This window comes from Macrobrachium nipponense, chromosome 10, assembly GCF_015104395.2.
Source record: "Macrobrachium nipponense isolate FS-2020 chromosome 10, ASM1510439v2, whole genome shotgun sequence".
Classification (NCBI taxonomy): Eukaryota; Metazoa; Arthropoda; class Malacostraca; order Decapoda; family Palaemonidae; genus Macrobrachium; species Macrobrachium nipponense.
This window is the reverse complement of record NC_087204.1, coordinates 95,240,422-95,255,421: the sequence shown is the minus strand read 5'-3', so window position 1 is coordinate 95,255,421 and position 15,000 is coordinate 95,240,422. Positions and strand designations below refer to the sequence as shown.

At 36.0% G+C, this 15,000-nt stretch overlaps 1 pseudogene; it reads left to right on the top strand.

The window, feature by feature from the left end:
* Window positions 1–15,000, top strand: part of LOC135224048 (protein tyrosine phosphatase domain-containing protein 1-like) — a 120,833-nt pseudogene that overhangs the window by 26,707 nt on the left and 79,126 nt on the right.

Below are 15,000 nucleotides of genomic sequence, written 5' to 3'. Positions count from 1 at the left end.
GTCAATATTGTTCAACCGGCAGACGCTTTACTTTGTACTAACACAAAATTGTAGAAATGACCACCACAGGAGGGATCTGAATTAATTCTATTTGAACGTAATCTCCGCTATGCTTGCTTCGGGCAGGGACTTGCCTATAGATTTCGTCAAGGTAATTCTCGTAATATACCTGGATGGAATGAATTGGTTAAAGATCTGTATACATACTCACGAGAATTGTTTTTACTATTAAGGCAATAAGGTAGCCCCAGGGAAGGGCACAACACTGCATTACTAATGAGACAGGCGAGAGTGCAGTTCAAACTTGCTCTTAAGCACTGCAGGTTAAATGAAAAACAACTAAGAGCCGATGCAATGTCTAGAAAGAATATGGTGATTATCCTCTGGTTTGAAAAGATATCCAGTCCTTAAATCCCAAAACTAAAAAAGCTATCACAGAGTGTAGGGGAAGCAGTCGGAGACGAAGCTATCGCAAGTATGTGGGGCGATCACTTCAACAATATCCTGAATTGCATAAATGATCAAGATTCCCAAAGGGATGTAAGATAACCTCCTTTACTGACAACATTCATTTCATTGTTGCAGACCGTATTACGCCAGGTAACATCAGCGATGCCATAAACAGCCTACCTAATAATAAATCGCCCGCTGTGATGGTCTTCCTGCTGAGGCCTTCAATTCTGCTATCCGATAATTTAGCTTTTTATTTTGCTAGCTGCTATTCAAGGTGCGTGCATATTCACGGGTTATTCCAGACTCCCTACTCTTAGTTCACCTGTTACCATTAATCAAAAACAAGCTAAAGGATGCAGCTGACCCCTGGCAACTACCGGCCGATTGTAATCACAACGATCGCATCGAAAACCAGTTCGGGTTTAAGAGCAAACCACTCACCGACACCTGCATCTACGTACTGAAAGAATTGCTGAACTACTACCTTTCATCAGCCTCTCCACTGTTTTCCTTTCCTTTGTTTTACACATGTGAGAAAAGCATTTGAAGATAGTAAACTACCTGAAGCTCTTCCTGAAGCTGCATAAAAGGACACACCCCTTTTAATCTAATTGGCATTTTGTTACATTGCTGGGTTCTCCACACAGCAATAGTTCTGTGTCAAATGGGGTTAACGTATTAATCGTACACCTTCGGCTCCCTAAAGGGCTTCGGCAAGGGGGCATTCTCTCTCCATACCTGTTTAATACGTACAGCAGATGCCTTGAATGTCAAAGTGAACTCACTCCCAATCGGATGCACCGTCCAATGAAACAATCTATTAACAAACCTCTGTTACGCCGACGATATGGTTCTGATTTCCCCATCAGTGCAAGGTCTCCAACGACTCATCGACACTACCGCCAATATGCAGAGGAATTTGATATAATCTACTACGAAACCAAGACCCAATGCATGCCGCTGCTCCCGAGATCGCTTAAGCATATGCAGAACCTCAAATTTTCCTCGGAAACCATCGGCTGGAATTTGTGCACGAATTGCCGTATTGGGTCACATTATCACCGAGGACCTAAAAGATACTCCAGACATTGAACAGAGGCGTTCGCAAACTCATGTGCAACTGGAAACATGATTGCAAGGAGTTTGCCTCTGTCACCGAGACGTGAAACTACTGCTCTTCCGCTTGTACTGCTACAGTATCTATGGTTGTTCCCTCTGGACGAACTATACCCAAGAGACCATGAGACTCATCACTATTGTGCACAATGACATTCTGAGACGCCTCACAAACACTCCCCGCTACCACTCGACACACAGATGTTCATAGAAAACCACCTGGACAATTTAAAATCATTGTTAGGCGAACAATGTCCAGTCTGGTAACCCGAGTGAGAAACAGCCAGCAACTCGCCCTCAATACAAAGCATCCTAAGGAGTGAAGCAAGAATATCTAAATTGTGGGAAAGATGGGAAAATGGGCCGGCCTTTGTCAACCTAAAGGACTTAATCTCTGTATTGGCAAGATGTCATCTGCAGATTTTGTCATTATTACTTTTATTGCTGATATTTTTTTTAATTTTCATTATTACTGTGATTACTATCAAGTTAAAGTTTTTTTTTTACATTCAATTTTGTATTTAGCCCTCTGGACCTGACTACTGTAACCACCTAAGGTCTCTAGTTGAAATTTAAGTTATATAATATGTAGTACACTAACTGTTATTACTCTCAATGCATATTTTTTTTTCTCACCAATATTATTACTGTTATTAACCAGTATTATGATTACTAGGTTTTGTTTTTATGCTACCCTCAGCTATTTTGTGGATAAGTGCCGATTATTCATTTTCTTTTTTTTTTATCATGTTGTCTCATGTATCTAGATTGTGCATGTTACTGTCTGTATTTTGTATATTCCATGTATATGGCCCTGAGCTGAAATAAAGCATATTATTATTATTATTATTATTATTATTATTATTATTATTATTATTATTATTATTATTGTACGATTTTTTTAAGTCATGAAAAATTGTATTCCCAGAATGATGAGAGAGAGAGAGAGAGAGAGAGAGAGAGAGAGAGAGAGAGAGAGAGAGAGAATTCTGATGCATATTTCCATTCCTGTGACTTAATAAGTACCTTGTTCGCTGTCTGCTTTCGTCACTTTCTCTCTCTCTCTCTCTCTCTCTCTGCTCTCTCTCTCTCTCTCTCTCTCTCTCTCTCCTCTCTCCTCAACCCCCTAGTAGACTGTCAGCCGCCTAATTCACAGCCGTGTCTTGGCCATGGTCTTATTTTGGGCAAGTTCCAAGATTACAATTTGAGAATGACAAAAAAAATAATAATAATAAATCATCAATAAATAAAATAAAATGAAAACAATAGATAGATAAACTAAAATAAAAACTATCATTATAATAGGAGTTAGTTGCATTAAAATTTGTTCAGATCAGATAATGAATAATCTGGATATTAAAAGAAAGTCGTGTTGACGTAATTTAGTTTGCGATGTGAGTTACAGTTCGCGAAGTGGAGTATTATGAATGGAATATATAGAGCAATAAGGAGAGAACATCTGGAATTCTATCATTTATCTCTATATGCTTAGTCTCCTCATTAACAGAGAGAGGACATTAAATTAGGGTTTGATGACATTCAGATATAAATAATAAAGGTGGTTCGATTATGCTTTCATTTTTAAGGGATACTAGATGTCAGGTTGAGAGGGTTGGTTGACAGATTTTTGTCGTTATTGTTCGTTTTTTTAAAGACAGCTTACAAGAATAAATGCATTCTCAGTCAGCGACCTAATTTTCGTAGAGGCATTATTTAGAACGCCAGGCTGTACCGAGGGGGTGGGGTTTGGGGGGGGGGGGGGTGGGGGGGGGGGGGTGCCGGCTGGTCGAACGACGCCTCTCAAAATTTCTGGAAGTCCATATTTTCTATGACTATCCTTTTTTACTAAACTGTGCTTACAAAGTAATAACTAAAAAAAAAAATTTTGGCAAGTTTTTTTTTTTTTTTATGATGGTTTTTTTTTTATTAAACATTAACATCATTCTTTAGTATAATCGGAAATACAAGAGTGATAATAGGAATATGATATATACCTATATATGCAATGACATTTGATAGAAGAAAGTTCCTGTTTCGAAAAAAAATACGCCCCACCCCTTTATAAACAAGCTCTGGGTGGGTGGGCCTGCACTCGTGTATACGTATACATGTATGTGGACTTTTGGTCTATGTGCGTTTTTTTTTTTTTGTTTTTTTTTTTTTTTTTTTGCGTATATCAGACTATTTAACATGAGTTTTATGAGCTTGGCTTTTGCAAGGCTGACTTTTGAGTTATGCCAGCGTTCTTGATAATGGCCGCCTGCATAAACGGGTCATCTATTGACGACAAATACTGCACCTGATTTATTCAGGAACTTTCTGGGCTAGACTGGGTTCCTTCATGTAGCCCATGTTGCGTTCCGGAATGTTGCTTTTTGGATACATTGGCCATTAGCTACTGAATACTTTCTTCCCTTTTGATTTAACGGAACACTTGTTTTTTTTGTCTTAATAATGATTTGAATTGGAATTGGACTTTAGGATTTAAACCAAAGGACATTCAGCGCTGAGTGGAAATTGACAGTGAAAAGGTTTGAAAAAGGTTAGTGGATTTAAAACTGGGCTGCATTTCTTACAATTGTGGATATAAAGCTGGACTGCATTTCTTAACAGTTAATGAATTTAAAACAGGGCTGCATTTCTTAACAATTAGTGGATTTAAAGGTGGACTGCATTTCTTAGCAGTTAGTGAATTTAAAACTGGACTGCATTTCTTAACAGTTAATGAATTTAAAACCGGACTGCATTTCTTAACAATTAGTGGATTTAAAGCTGGACTGCATTTCTTAACGTTAATGAATTGAAAAACTGGACGACTGCATTTCTTAACAATTAGAGTAGATTTAAAGCTGGACTGCATTTGCACTGAGAAACATTTGTAGAGAGGGTGGAAAGTCAGATGGAAGGAAAGAGAATATGAATGGAGCTACAGTAAAAGTAGTGAAAGAGGTTGCAGCTAGGGGCCGAAGGGACACTGCAAAGAACCTTAAGTAAAACACCTACATTGTGCTAACGTGAGTGCAATGACTCGGACGTAGCTTTTGAGAAGGAAGCATGATCTCTCTCTCTCTCTCTCTCTCTCTCTCTCTCTCTCTCTCAAATTCATGAGTATAGAGAACGAAGATTTAGGAATCTGGAAAGCAGGGAATATTATTCATAGTCTCAACTAAGAATCTGTACTGAAGTCTTTGAAACCATTAAAATGTCATTCCCATACTGTAAGACGATTAAGACGACAAACAGGAGAGAGCGAGAGAGAGAGAGAGAGAGAGAGAGAGAGAGAGAGAGAGAGAGAGAGAGTGGAAGGATTGATTAGACGTCATATTAGGTCGTCTAACAGCGTACATATCAACTGACTATCGATTAACAGGTTTTTTTCTTCGTCGGCAAACAAAAATATTGATATCGGAAACCTATCCGAAATTCCTCACGACCAGAGAATCCGGGATAATCAATCCTTCAAGTGATAAAAAAAAGTTGTGAATATATGTATACATACATACATACATACATACATACATATATATACATACGTATCCAATGTAGCACGAAGGAACACGTACTTGAGATATCCTTAAATCCTCGGTATGAAAAAGTAAGTAAAACAGTGACTTGGAACAAGTACTTTCGTAGTATATTCTACATTTTTAAGGTTACAACTTGAAAATGCAGAATATACTACGAAAGTTCTTGTTCCAAGTCCCTGTTTCACTTACCTTTCTACCGTGGATTTAAGGACACACACACACACACACACACACACACACACACACACACACACACACACACACAATATATATATATATATATATATATATATATATATATACTATACATACGTATATTGGCTGGCTCGATGTGGCCTTTGACAGCAGATATTTATTTTCTAAATAGTTTATAATAACGTAAACAAATGACATCAGCAAATTAAATAAAATTATCTGGGAGGAACTCGTGTCCTATTTTAATTTACTAATACATTGCCCTTACCTTACCATACACTAGACCCAGAGAAAGAGGGTATGATAAGTATAGATATATGAATATAAAAACTTTTAAGGAAGTAACCCTGAGGAATACTATGTCAATTGTGGCCTGTATTACAGAATTAACAACCAACGCCTTCAGTCTCCAACTGCTATCAGACAGTCAACCTTGTCTCGCTGTTATAATACACTCTATACTGTCGACCACAAACTTATTACATTCCAACTCTCGATCTCTTTTCCAGACACGACATTAAGACCATAATCAACCTGCAAATCGCTGGAGAGCATGCGTCGTGTGGGGCGCCTCTTTGCGAGTCAGGATTCAGCTACGACCCTTCCGTGTTCATGGAGAATGGAAGTAAGTGATGAATTTCAGTTTCGTCTTTCATGGAGAATGCAAGTGTGTAGTGATGCGTAGAATAATTCAAGAAGTGAATCTTAGTTTTGTTCGTGAAGACTGGGTTTAAGAAATCTTTATTTGTAAAGTCTGGTAGTGAGAATTTATTCTTGATTTGTTCATGGAGACTGGGAGTAAGAATTTTTTTTAGTTTCTTCATGGACACTGGGAATTAAAAATTGATTCTTAGTTTGTTCATGGAAACTGGAAGTAAGAACTGATTAATAGTTTGTTCATGAAGCCTGGGAGAAAGAAGTAACTCTTCCTATGTTCATAAAAAAATGAAAAAAATGAAAGTAAAAACTGATTCTTAGCTTGTTCATGAAGACTGGAATTAAGAATTGATTTTTAGTTTGTTCAAGGAGACTGTAAGCAAAATAGTTATTATTAGTTTGTCGAGCGAAGGCGTTCGTATAATAACTTTTTTCTTGTAATTGTGCAAATAAAGTGATGTACGCATGTGATTACGTGCTACAAAGATCACATGCACTTGTTCAAGCCCACACAGACGTTGTTTGATGTGAGGGAGGGAATTGACATTTGCGTGTCCATCAGTGAAATTGTACAGACATTTGATTAATAACAGTTCTTGATTTTTGGCAAGGATAAAACAATTATCCCAGTTAATGTAATTTCCAGAAGGAGTCGATTGCGTGTTATATTTTCATGCGTGAAAAAAATATATTTTGAATAAACAGATGAAGAGGTTCTCTGTTACTTTGATTGTTATAGTGATTAGATTTTCGGCTAGAGATTTTTTTTTTGTAAATCGTTAAATATTTTGATATTTCGGGGGGAGACAAACCAACAAATTAACAGTTTGTTTGTATGAGTAACTTTATTTACTTTACAGATAGAAAAACAGCACAAATACACATACATACATACTAACACATTATATATACAAACACACACACACACACACACACACACACACACACACACACACATTATATATATATCTATATATATATATATATATATATATATATATATATATAATATATTGTTACGAAGTGCCAAGATCTGGTTACTTACATTACCATTCCATTTTTTTTATTGTACCTCACAAAAAGCCAGACACCTGAACCCTCATCACAGGTATTAAACGACTGAATACTCTAAAGGCAACAGTGATCCTTAACAACTTACCAGTATTGCAGAAAATCAGACTAAGTTCATCAAAACAGGTGTGAGGTAATCTTGTAAGAAATTAAATTAATCAAAGGTTATCACTCCATCAACAGCTTTAAAAGTCTAAGTATTTCCCTGATTTCCGAAGTCTAAGTACTTCCCTGGTTTTAAGTCACTTCAAGTAAATTGAAGGAAAAGCAGATTAATTACCACTCTATGTTTCTACCTAACATCAATATAATCAAATGCAAAATATACTGGTTAGAAATGAAACATACTTATAAAAATAAATACAAAAATTATTATTAAACTCCAAAGTTTATAAGTGAAGTTCACAATATCAGGGAAAATATTCTGTTACTTGCAAACAAAGTAAAGTTTAATTAATTCTTGAATTAAATGAAGTAAATTAAATATCAAAATTAATTTTCACTAAATTCAAGAAAATTAATTCTATTGAAATTCAAAAGTGTTTGGCAATAATTGAAAATTTGAAATTAATTCACAAGTGCTAAACAATAATAAAACTTGAAAAGAATTCTAAGTAAATGCAAATTAATTCACAAGTATTGAATTTAATTAATTGTGCAATGATTAAGCAATGAAAAATAACTAAAATGAAATAAACACAAAACACAAAAATTTGCCATGTGTAAAAGTGTAAACCTTTTCACTCAAAACATTGTAACCATCAGTTTTTGTTTACCAAACCTTCATAACCATCTGTTATTATTACTTAGTTACCACTGTTCCTATCAGTTAATTAGGTTTCTTACCAAACCATCATAACCATTAAATTAAGTTACCTAGTAACTGTTTTCCATTCAGTTATTAGTTTTCTTACCAAACCATCATAACCATTAGATATTAGTTTTCCTAGTTAACCACTGTTCCTATCAGTTATTAGTTTTCTTACCAAACCATCATAACCTTAGAATATTAGTTGCAACTAATAAAATATAACACACTTTACTATTTTTGGTATACCAACTTCTTTGCCTTTGCTGCAGGCTTGTTTTACACGTTCACAAAAACCAGGCGCCGTTACAACAACTATGTTTGTTGCAGATTCCACAAAACACAAATAATACTAAATAAACTCTAAGAAATATCAAATATGAAATTCTCAAGTTACGAGTGACCAATTTACGTTACGTTAATATAATCGCAAGGATGTCGAAAGAGAGAGAGAGAGAGAGAGAGAGAGAGAGAGAGAGAGAGAGAGAGAGAGAGAGATGTTAACGCCTTGAGAATTATAGATCTAATGAAATTCTCTTCCCTTGCAAAAAACTGACTGGGGAGATGACACAAAACGTTTTTGGCACAAATGCTTCCAGAAGCTTCGAAATCTTACGCATTTTTTTATACAAAATGTGTAATCTGCACGTGGCACTCGGCAAAGACATACACGTATGAGTCCAGTCTGTTAAAAAAAAACGACACTACTCTACTCGATCGATCGAAGCAGAAAGCCCCTTATCTTATGTGATGACAGATTCTCAAAACACAAATGAAGATTCGAGCTCGCTTATCAAATGTGTTGACAGATTAGGAAAGCAAATGGAGGATCTCGCAGTTTCTCTAATCTTACAGTGCTGGACATAATAGGGTAAACAATCGTAGTTTCAAGCGGACAAAGAAAATCTCTCTCTTTTTACATTCTACGTTATATATATATATATATATATATATATATTATATATATATATATATATATATATTCTTTTCATATTATGTTATTCGAAATCTGAACACACATTTAAAAAACATCCTATCTCTAGCTATCTAGGAATCTGAAAAAATGTTGCACAATTCTACATAAACATTTTATACAGTCACAGAGGAGAGGAGATATATGCATTTTGAAAGTAGCAATATATAATAATATACACACATTAAGCTACAGATGTCCTTTATCTAATTCGCTCTACCTTGGAATTAATATATTATGATAAATGTTAACCTAAGGGAATTTTTTAGTTAATAAGAAATTCGTTGGTCTCATGGGCGCGAACCACGGAATCAAGAATTCAGGATATACGGTGAAGCGCGGTTCGAGCCCATGAGCCAACGAATTTCTTATCAAAGAAAAGATTCCCCTTCGGTTAACATATATGAAAGTATATTAATTCCGAGGTAGAGCGAATTAGATACTAAAGGAGAATTGTAGCTTAATGCGTATTTGTGAATCACGGTGTTGTAATAAGATATATATATATATATATATATATATATATATATATATATATATATATATATATATATATATATATATATATGTGTGTGTGTGTGTGTGTGTGTTTATTTTTATATTTATATATATAATAATGTCTTTTAATTGTTATGTGAATTCTTACAGAGTATATCTGATACCATCGTATTAAATACACTCAATGTGCTAATACACATACACACACACACACACACGCACACACACACACACACACACACATATATATATATATATATATATATTGTGTGTGTGTGTGTGTGTGTGTGAGAGAGAGAGAGAGAGAGAGAGAGAGAGAGAGAATGTACTAGCACGCATTGAATGCAGTTAACCCTTAAACGCCGGAGCGGTAAATAAAAAATGACTCCCGTGTGCCGGAGGGGTTTGAGAGTGAGCGCGTAAGCGGAAAAAATATTTTTTTCAAAAAAATCACAACGCGCTTAGTTTTCAAGATTAAGAGTTCATTTTTGGCTCCTTTTTTTCTCATTGCTTGAAGTTTAGTATGCAACCATCAGAAATGAAAAAAATTATCATATCATATATAAATAATGCGATATATGATAGCAGCAAAAACGAAATTTCATATATAATTGTATTCAATCGCGCTGTGCGCCAAAACGGTTAGAGGTAACAAGTTACTTTTTTTTTCGTTGTAATGTGCACTAAATTGCGATCATTTGATATATAACACATTGTAAAACGATAAAAGCAACACAGAGAAAATATATCACAAAATGATGCATGAATTCGTAGCGCGTGGATGTAAAAAAAAATTTTTTAAAAAATTTTTCAAAAAATTCACATAAATCGAAAATATTGTTATCGAGACTTGCAATTTGTTTTCAAAATGAAGGAAAATGATTGAATATTACGATACTGTAAGAGTTTTAGCTTACAAATGCAGTTTTTTACCATTTCGAACGAGTTAAAGTTGACCGAATGTCGAAGTTTTTGTTTAAAAAAATTTTTTTTATATCCCAAATATAAAAAAAAATGAAAGAAATTGCTACAACCTTCCAATAATTTTGTTTATACTGTGCATGATTTTGGCTCACCATTTGCATATATAAAACTTTAAAAAAATGCGTAATATGAAAAGGCTCAAATTATTAGGAGAATGTGACCTATACGCGTTTCCGAGATTTTCGGGCCGAGAATTCGGCGCGCGGACGGAAAAAATAAACATTTTTTTTATTTTTTTTCAAAAATTCACCATAAACATCGAGATATTGTTTCTAAATACTTGCAATATGTTTTAAAATGAAGATAAATGATTGAATTATTACTAGAACTGTAAAGATTTTTTATGTTATAAATGCGTTTTTACCTTTGTTTTCGGTTGAGTCAAAGTTGACCGATCGTAGTTTTTTTCGTACTTATCGTACTTTATATGCAAATATTTCAAAAATGATAAATGCTACAAACCTTCCAATAATTTTTGTTAGATTGTGCATGTTTTTGCGCACATTTTCATATATAAAACTTTAAAAAAAAGCGTAATATGAAAAGGCACAAATATTAGGAGAATGTGACCTACGCGTTTCCGAGATTTTCCGGCCGAGAATCGGCGCGCGGACGGAATAAAAATATTTTTCAAATATTCACCATAAATCGAGATACTGTTTTCTAGAGACTTGCAATATGTTTTAAATTGAAAGATAAATGATTGAATATTACGAGACTGTAAGAATTTTATGTTATATATGCGTTTTTTTGACCTTTTCGGTTGAGTCAAAGTTGACCGATCGTAGTTTTTTTCGTACTTATCGTACTTTATATGCAAATATTCAAAATGATAAATGCTACAACCTTCCAATAATTTTTTTGTTATATTGTGCATGTTTTTGCGCACTTTTCATATATAAAAACTATAAAAAAAGCGTAATATGAAAAGGCTCAAATATTAGGAGAATGGGTGACCTACGCGTTTCCGAGATTTTTGGCCGAAAATCGTCGCGCGGAGGGAAAAAAAATATTTTTTCAAAAATTCAACCATAAATCGAGATATTGTTCTAGAGACTTGCAATATGTTTTAAAATGAGATAAATGATTGAATATTACTAGACTGTAAGATTTTTATGTTTATAAATGCGTTTTTGACCTTTCGGTTGAGTCAAAGTTGACCGATCGTAGTTTTTTTCGTACTTATCGTACTTTATATGCAAATATTTCAAAAATGATAAATGCTACAACCTTCCAATATTGTTATATTGGTGCATGTTTTTGCGCACATTTCCATATATAAAACTATAAAAAAAGCGTAATATGAAAAGGTTCAAATATTAGGAGAATGTGACTACGCGTTTCCGAGATTTTCTTCGGCCGAAATCGTCGCGGAGGGGAAAAAGGGGAAAAAAATTTTATTTTCATAAATTCAACCATAATCGAGATACTGTTCTAGAGACTTGCAATATGTTTTAAAATGAAGATAAATGATTGAATATTACTAGACTGTAAGATTTTTATGTTATAAATGCGTTTTTTGACCTTTTCGGTTGAGTCAAAGTGACCGATCGTAGTTTTTTTCGTACTTATCGTACTTTATATGCAAATATTTCAAACGTGATAAATGCTACAACCTTCCAATATTTTTTGTTATATTGTGCATGTTTTTGCGCACATTTCCATATATAAACTATAAAAAAAAGCGTAATATGAAAAGGCTCAAATATTAGGAGAATGTGACCTACGCGTTTCCGAGATTTTCGGCCGAAAAATCGTCGCGCGGAGGGGAAAAAAAAACTATTTTTTTCAAAAATTCACCATAAATCGAGATATTGTTCTAGAGACTTGCAATATGTTTTAAAATGAAGATAAATGATTGAATATTACTAGACTGTAAGATCTTTATGTTATAAATTGCGTTTTTGACCTTTTCGATTGAGTCAAAGTTGACCGATCGTAGTTTTTTTCGTACTTATCGTACTTTATATGCAAATATTTCAAAAATGATAAATGCTATAACCTTCCAATATTTTTTGTTATATTGTGCATGTTTTTGCGCACATTTCCCATATATAAAACTATAAAATAAGCGTAATATGAAAAGGCACAAATATTAGGAGAATGTGACCTATGCGTTTCCGAGATTTTCGGCCGAGAATCGGCGCGCGGACGGAATAAAAATATGTTTTTCAAATATTCACCATAAATCGAGATATTGTTCTAGAGACTTGCAATTTATTTTAAAGTGAAGGTAAATGATTGAATATTACTAGACTGTAAGTAATTTGCTTACCCCCCCAAAAAAATATTTATAATATATATATATATATATATATCATATATATATATATATATATATATATATATATATATATATATATATATCTATATATATATATATATATATATATATATATATTATATATATGACTGGTAAAAGTGTTCTGTAACAACAGCATTCCATCTAATAAAAGGAGCCCATAAAAACACCAACATGTAGAGAGAAAAGTACTATATTTCAGAGACTGCTGTCTCTCTCTTCAGGTATATGAATGAGAAAAGTTTACAGAAAAGGTGGTATTTGTACCAAGAGATTCGTCCACAAGTAAGCCAATTTAGGTCACCCCCGCTGATAATCTTCCTTTAATCTTCTTAAGCGTTGGTTGAATGAACACTGCGTCGACGATGTCCGATGTCCAATTCCCTTTTGAGATGTTCATTAATAAAAGAGAAGCAGGTAACTGAACATCTCAAAAGGGAATTGGACATCGGACATCGTCGACGCAGTGTTCATTCAACAAACGCTTAAGAAGATTAAAAGGAAAGATTATCAGCTGGGGGTGACCTAAATTGGCTTACTTGTGGACGAATCTCTTGGTATAAATACCACCTTTTCTGTAAACTTTTCTCATTCATATACCTGAAGAGAGAGACAGCAGTCTCTGAAATATAGTACTTTTCTCTCTACATTTTGGTGTTTTTATGGGCTCCTTTTATTAGATATATATATATATATATATATATATATATATATATATATATATATAAATATACGTAAAATATATATATTACATTCTTCGATTCTGGTACCAATACATAAATAAAAGGAATGCAGGTGACACTTCTCTTTTCGGCATACAATGAAATCTTTATGTATTATTTTATCATGCCACACATTCAGATATAGAAAAAAATTGTAATAAATATAAAACTAAATATAAAATAAATGCAGAATACTCACTCGTAATCCTGACTCTTCGTTCTATTCTTGTTTTTCTCCCTCCTCCATTGAAGAGTCTTGCATCCTATTTTTTTTTTCCACTCGACATGACGAGGTACAGGTGGAGGAGGGAGACGCCGCGCCCTTACTGCTGATGGACCCGGCGGCCCCGTGCGCCCTCCGCTGTCGGTTTAGGGGCGCGCTCCAATACATGACCTTAGTGTGATACTTTCGGTCACACTCCCCTATCCTGCAAAGAGCACTTTGAGAGACGACAGAAGAACCGGTGTCTCTCCTTCTGCCATTCATATGGACACCCCCGGCACCGTTTCTTGCCTTCGCCCTTATAAAGGCCTCCAGTATGTGTTCCCCTGGCTGCAGCCGACACGCAGTCCACTACCCGACGAGAAGCGGTGATGGCGGGGCCGGCAGCAAGAGTGGCGTCGTCAGCAGGGGCTGTCGTCAGCAGGGGCGGGGCGGCAGCAGGGGCGGCGGCAGCATGGGCGGCGGCAGCAGGGCGTGCGTCAGCAGGGGCGGTTTGTCAGCAGGGGGCGTCGTCAGCAGGGGCGGCGGCAGCAGGGGGCGGCGGCAGGTCGAGCGAAGTTGGCCCTCCTATCTGCCCTTTCCTCTCGGGGCAGATCTGCAGCTCGGGGCAGGGGGTCAGTTATGGAAGGCCACTCATCGGGATCGAAAGTTGATGAGGGCATTCCCTTCTACCTCTAGGAACTGTACGTGGGTCAACCTCGGAAGATTGTCACCGCGGTACCCACAGTACAGTATGTAGGCATTTTGGAGGGCCAACTGAAGGATGTATTGAGGAGCTTCTGTGTCCACCTTCTGGTTCTCCTGGCGAAGGGATAGTACTGGATGAGCTGATCAAAGAGATCAACTCCTCCCATGTGCCTGTTGTAGTGCCCAATGACCAGTATGGCCGCAATCGGTACGAAACTCCTCAAACACAACTCGGCCCTGTCGACGTGTCCTTCTTCCGCTGTACGATCTCTTCTTGGATGGGTTCATGACTCGTCGTAATCATGGGGACGAGTCGGACACCCTTCCAACAGATGACGAAGACAGCGCCCTTCCGCCGCCACTCTGTCTCTCCTCTTGCCAGGTGTTGCGGATGACTAGCGAACCTCTTGAGGACATTCGGGGCCCCACGCACCAAACCGAAGGGTACCACTGACGTGAACACCTGCTTCATACAGTTCCTGGGCCAGGGATACCGAGTTATAATAATTATCCATAAACAGGTGATATCCCTGGTTACGGAAACGTCCCACAGGTTGAATACAGTGTCACGCAGCGTGGAGAATACCCCGGTATACACTGAAAAGTCCACAACGTATCCAGTGTTGGCCTCGGTAATGAGAAAGAATTTCAACCATATTTTCTTTTGGCTTCTTGGGGTTTATACATTTTATTTTTTACTAAGTACGTCCTTTGTAAGGCATCATCCCCTCATCCAAAGACAGGTTCTTTCCAGGAATCACGAGATTACTACACCGCTCACGGA